The sequence below is a fragment of the Octodon degus genome, unplaced genomic scaffold (assembly GCF_000260255.1).
Source record: "Octodon degus isolate 3935 unplaced genomic scaffold, OctDeg1.0 scaffold00071, whole genome shotgun sequence".
Lineage (NCBI taxonomy): Eukaryota > Metazoa > Chordata > Mammalia > Rodentia > Octodontidae > Octodon > Octodon degus.
The window spans coordinates 3597800-3603918 of NW_004524647.1; the positions used below are offsets into that span (position 1 = coordinate 3597800).

General features: G+C 39.1%; 1 protein-coding gene and 1 pseudogene across 1 annotated transcript in view; one reads left to right on the forward strand and one right to left on the reverse strand.

Moving 5' to 3' along the window:
* Trank1 (tetratricopeptide repeat and ankyrin repeat containing 1) overlaps positions 1–6119 on the forward strand; it is a 175131-nt gene that overhangs the window by 22433 nt on the left and 146579 nt on the right. The gene's annotated exons all lie outside the window — the stretch shown is intronic.
* LOC101579581 overlaps positions 2164–6119 on the reverse strand; it is a 16632-nt pseudogene continuing 12676 nt past the window's right edge.

A 6119-nucleotide genomic window follows, 5' to 3' on the forward strand; every position in this document is an offset into this window, starting at 1 on the left:
GTGGCCAGCTCAGCCCACCAGGGGGCGGGGCTGGCTGGCATGTGGTGCTGGGGGATTGAACCGCGGTCCCTGTGCTTTGCTGAGCTTGTTCCAAGTAGGTGCTTTAGACCACTGAGCCATCTCACCAGCCCTATTTATGATGTTTACTTTCTGCTGGGAACATAAATTTTAGTATGTAAGTTTTACAAAGACAATTCAGAGCTGGACTAGTCAACTGGTGTTTAGAGTCACCTTCTTAGCTTTGATGTGCATGTAGTTCACTGTAAATGGGGTGGTGTATGTTAAGGAGGGATAATTTGACGTTGATGCCCAAGGGGGATCAGATAGATGCAGACAGTTCTGGGTTTTCTGCAGGCCACTTGACTAGGTTTTAATAGGTTGGGGTAGGCTGGTGAAACAGCCTGAGGTGCCCAGTGGCAAGGTAAGCATCTTCCTTGTTCCATTTAAGCATCCTGTGGAGGGAAGCTTGGACATGGCACTTGATACTTTTCCAGAGGTCTATGAAAGATTTGAGTTTCCTTAAAAAAAAGTCTATCCAGTGCGGGAAGATGGCTCAGTAGAATAAGCACTTGCAAGGGTCTGAGTTCAATCCCCGGTTCCGCAAAAAAAAAAAAAAAAAAATCTATCCATACTCTTTTGTTCCAACATTTGCATTCCCGTGGGGGAAGGAAAGCAAAGGAAACAAAATGGAGTCCTGAGAATGAGGTCTGAATATGGTATCTTATCATGGACTCTCTGTGGTCACTTTCCTGAGAAGGAAGGAGTCAGTTTTAAGATTTGTCCTCTCTGGACTTAGCTTGGAATTGTCTCTACTTGCAACGTTCTGGAGCTGATTTTGGGTCATTAACTGCTCTGGAATATTTTCTGACAGTATTTCAATTAAAAAGAAAGGGTTTCCAAAATCAAATAAAGCAAACAAATTTATAACTATAGGGAAAGTGGAGCTTACTTCTGTATCCCTTAGTTCTTTTATTGTTTACTTTAAAAAAATTTTTTTTAATTTGTTTTTATTTATTTATTTTATTTTGTGTGTATGTGGCCAGCTCAGCCCACCAGGGGGCGGGGCTGGCTGGCATGCGGTGCTGGGGGATTGAACCGCAGTCCCTGTGCTTTGCTTTGCTTAGCTTGTTCTAAGTAGGTGCTTTAGACCACTGAGCCATCTCACCAGCCCCAGTTGTTTAATTTTTTAAAAATTTTAATTTTTTTATTTTAAAGAGAATAGAACAAAAACAAAGACAAAACCAAAGCAGCACATAAACAATAAAAATGATACAGAATTTCAAAACAAGATATGAAATTAACAATGGTTGTTTTATTACATATTGTTATCTTCAAAGTAGTTGCTCAGATTATCAGATATAGACATGCAAAATTGATCAATTAAACATTAACTGTTCCTTTCAATAAACCAATATAAATTAGTATAATTGTCTATCTTGTGTCTATAAATATATATATATGTATTATTAGATAGGTATCTTGTGTTTATATATATTTTCTTTCTTTCTTTCTTTCTTTCTTTCTTTCTTTCTTTCTTTCTTTCTTTCTTTCTTTCCTCCTTTCCTTCATTCCAGTTGTTCCTTCCCTTTGAATGCTTTCTTTTCTTTTCTTTTTATTTGTGTGTGTGTGTGTGTGTGTGTGTGTGTGTGGCCAGCTCAGCCCACCAGGGGGGGGGGCTAGCTGGCATGTGGTGCTGGGGGATTGAACCACGGTCCCTGTGCATTGCTGAGCTTGTTCTAAGTAGATGTTTTAGACCACTGAGCCATCTCACCAGCCCTTTCTTTTCTTTCCACATCATCTATTGTACCTTTCAGATTTTATTTACTCTTTCAGGTTCTTACACTAGGGAGACAATACTATGTTAACACATGTGAGTCTTGTTTATTTCACTTATGAGTATGGTCTCTAGTTGCATATATATATACTTATAAAAGCCTCGAGTTTTTCTTTTTTTAAAACTTGAATAATTTATTCTAACAAAAGTATAAAGTATGGAAAATTAATCATTTCAAAGAATAGCATTTCCCACTTGCAGAATTCAATTTTTAGCACATTGGAAAAAGAAACAGAGTTAAGACATGTGGCCATACAGGCTCCAGAGCTACCCACAGAATCTTAAGTGTGTGCGGCTCGTGCACAGCACAATCATTTGGTTTATTCCTTTACATTTTGAGAGTGCCACAAAACGTAATAGAGGAAGAAGGTGTCACTGAATTCATGGTTGGTGGTTAGAAGAGGGGATAGAAATGCTGAGACAGACGAGGTCACAGGCTTGCTGCAGAGGTCAGGTGGACAGCCCGAAGGTGCTGACGATGCAGTATATGGTCTTCTTCTCCCATCGCATGGTGCAGCTCCATCCATATTGCTGTCCCAGAAGCAGGAACTTACCATGTGTAGCCCAGCTCCATGCTTGTGCATAACTACACAGGTCACAATGTACTTAAGTGGCTTTCCCAGCTTAGTGAGCTGGCTTAGAGTGTGCTCTACTACCTTGGTGGTCCACTGATTGACTTTGCTGTGCTGGTAAGTGTTGCCGCTGATGGCACTCTCTGTGGCCTCTTTTACAGTGTTGCTCACTTCATTAACAACAAAAGCAGCCTCCTCAGAACCCTGGTAGTCTTCCCTCTTTGCTCCTGCGAGTTCACCTCTGCTGAGTTTATCTTTCTTTATAGCTGAGTAATACACCATTGTATAAAAATATCACATCTTTTTTAATCTATTCCTTAGTTGATAAGCATTTGGGTTTTTTCCAAGAATTACCCACGGCAGATTGTGCTGCTGTAAACATGGTTTCTTTCTCTCTTTCATGGACTCTGTATGGTCACTTTCTTGAGGAGGAAGGAGTCAGTTTTAAGATTTGTCCTCTTCGGACTTTGCTTGGAATTGTCTCTACTTGCAACATTCTGGAGCTGATTTTGGGTCAGCTCATATATTGCACATATATTGCTATAGTACCCTTTCAGTTCTTCTGGAAAAATACCCAAGAAGAGAATTGCTGACTGAATAGGATCTTTAATTCTAGTTTTTTGAGAAATCTTCACTCTGATTTCCATAGCAATTGTACCAGTCCACACTCCCACCAGTAGTGGAGAAGGGTTCCTTTTCCCCCACAGCATCTCCAGCATTTGTTCCTGGTTGATTTCTTGATGATAGCCTTTCTTTCTGGGGTGAGATGGAATCTCAGTGTTGTTTAAATTTGTATTTCTCAAAAAAAAATAAATAAATTTGTATTTCTCAAATATATATATATATATATATATATATATATATATATATATCCCAAGACTTGGATATTACAAACTGTCCCACTGTAAACATGGGTGTGCATATGTTGTTGTAGTATGACGCTTTTCTTTTCTTTCTGAATGACACCAGGTAGGGGCATAGTGGGGTCAAATGGAACCTCTAGTCCTAGTTTTTGAGGACTCTAAACACTGATTTCCATAATGGTTGCACCAGTCTACACTCTTACCAACAGTGGAGAAAGGTTCCTTCTTCCCACAGCCCCTCCAACATTGTTATTGGTTGATTTATTAATAATAACTTCCTTCTGGGATAGAATGACCAGTGATGTTGAACATTTTTTCATGTATTTGTGTTTCTACTTCTTCATCTGAGAAGTGTGTATTCATCTCAGGTGCCCAGTTTTGGATTGGGTCTTTAAATCTGGGGGAGAGGGGTTCTGATTTTTTTGAATTCTTTATATGTTCTAGATAGTAATCCTTTGTCTGAGGAACAGATGGTAAAAATTGTTTTTTCACATTGTGGGTTGTTTCTTCACTACTACATTGGTGGTTTCTCTTGCTGTGCAAGTAGCTATGTAGTTCTTGAACTCACTTTGCAGCTTAAGTAGAAATCCTCCTGCCTCAGCCTGTCAAGTGCTGGGATCACAGGCATACACCACTAAGCCTGGCCCAAAAGGATCTGAGACAGGTTCTCCCTGCATAGATAGGCCAGGCTGACCTTGAACTAACTATGTAGCTCAAGCTATCCTCAGCGTCGTAGTGGTCTTCCTGCCTCTGCCTTCTGAGGGCTGGGATTATTGATGGGTTAGTTTTAAAGGCATATTTCAGACTCAGTTTGCCAGACAAAAATAATTGCTTTTAATTCCCCTAAGAACTGTGTTGTAGTCTGAATAATTCAAGGATGTGATATGTCTATCCAATTGAGTTATCTTTAATTTGTTCTTTTATGTCAGTGAAATAAATTTCCTTCATATAAACTGGAAGTAAAAGAAGATGGAAGTTAAAAAAAATAGTGTGTTCTGGCTTTAGAGAGGTTTGTTATTAAAATGTCTTAATAAATTGTTCTCTTTTTTTTTTTTTTTTGAAAATACAGTTCCATTTCACCTCCAGAGAAAAAGATTAAAAATTGTTCTGATGCTTTAAATACAGATAAGAGTTTTAAATCAAAGGAATGCCTAAGCAAATGATTTAAAGTATGATAAATATTTATACATGGGACCAAAACAAATAGGGACCAGGGTCTCTGCAAAGGGAGTAAAAATGCAGACCTATCAGAATGCAAGCGACTGTCAATACTAACCTAAAGGAAGATTTAGTAGTTAAACATGAACTTATAAGCCACATTTTTGTCTAGCTATGTTTTGGAATTCCAACCTTTTCACTAGCTTTCTGCATACAAAGGTCAGATAACCATTCTGTTCCCTTAGAGACCGAAAGACAAAAACAAGCTAGGTAGGATAAAGCAAGAAACCAGGAGCTGTTTATGGGAGAAGAAAATTGCAAGGGGTACTCTAAATTCACCAGTCATACAAATAATCAAAAAAATTATGCTGAGCAGATGAGAATGTACTGAGAAAGGAATTTCGGTGGATTTTAAAAATTTATTTCAAAGACACAGTAAGACTTGGCTGAAAAAAACTGAAGTGCTTCCTGCCCTCTTCTAAATGTAAAGAACTATACATATCTGTGATATCACACTGACCAGAATTTCATTGAGAGCTTTTCATTAGCTTTTAAATTTTTTGCTATGTGTCAGGACAGGTTCAGTAACTTATTGCAAACAGAAATTGTGAGTCAGGATGAACCAGACTAAAAAAGCAGATTTAAAGCACTTGCTTAGACAGATGCAGTGGCTGGGGTTCAATCCCTAGCCTGCCATGCTGGCCCTGCCCCCAGGGTACGCTGATTGAGACTTGGCATGGTGGTGTGTGCTTTTAATCCTGGTGCTTGGGAGGCTGAACACAGGAGGATCACTAGGAGTTCGATCTATGTAGTGAGACCCTGTAGACCCTTACTAAAAAACAAAACAAACAAACAAAAAAAGCCCAAACCAAAACAACAAAAACAAAGTGGAGCAGGGGCTGGTTGAATTGTAGGAGTTGAAGTAGCAGTGGTAGTGGAGTCAGAGAAGCCATGGGCATTCTGGAAGTTACTGCAGAAGTTCTGAAATGTATGATCCAAAATTTGTCCTTAGAAACAAGCTAGGACAGACTAGAAAGCAAAGGACCATTATTACACCAGGTGGTTAGGGATTATGTGCAGTAGTGTCTTCAGTCATCCATGAAAATACGAGATGCCTGCAGCCACAGATCTGCTCATCTGTGACACCAGGCAGGTGATACTAGGATGTAAGTCTTCCAGCACCAGCCAAGCCAACAGAGGTTAAGACAATACAAGCCCTTTGTAGATGGAGGCTCTAATTAACCCAGACATCCCTAAGTGCTTGGCACAGTCCAATATAGAATTCTGCTTAATATCTTGCAGGTATTGTGTTCTCAGACTTTTGAGAAGGTGTTTCCACTTTGGAAACAAAGCCAAACATAAAACAAGATGCGAGGGGAACCTCATCCAACTTTTTGTTTTAGGGACCCCAAGCAAAATTTTACTTAAATAAACATTGTCTAGTTGGAACCACAAATCCACCAGTCTGTGCAGCACCATCACCTGCCTTGAACAGTAGGCTTATAGAGTACAGAATTATGTCATGTGTGTTCCTATGGGCTCATTCTTTTTGCAAATGATTCAGGAAGACAAGATGAAGGAAAAAGATCAAATAGGGTTCAATAGTAGTCACAAAACATTCTAAATTGTTCTTTCCCTCTAGAACAACTTTGCAAAGTGTTTTCTGCCAATCTAATTTTTTTTTTAAATTTT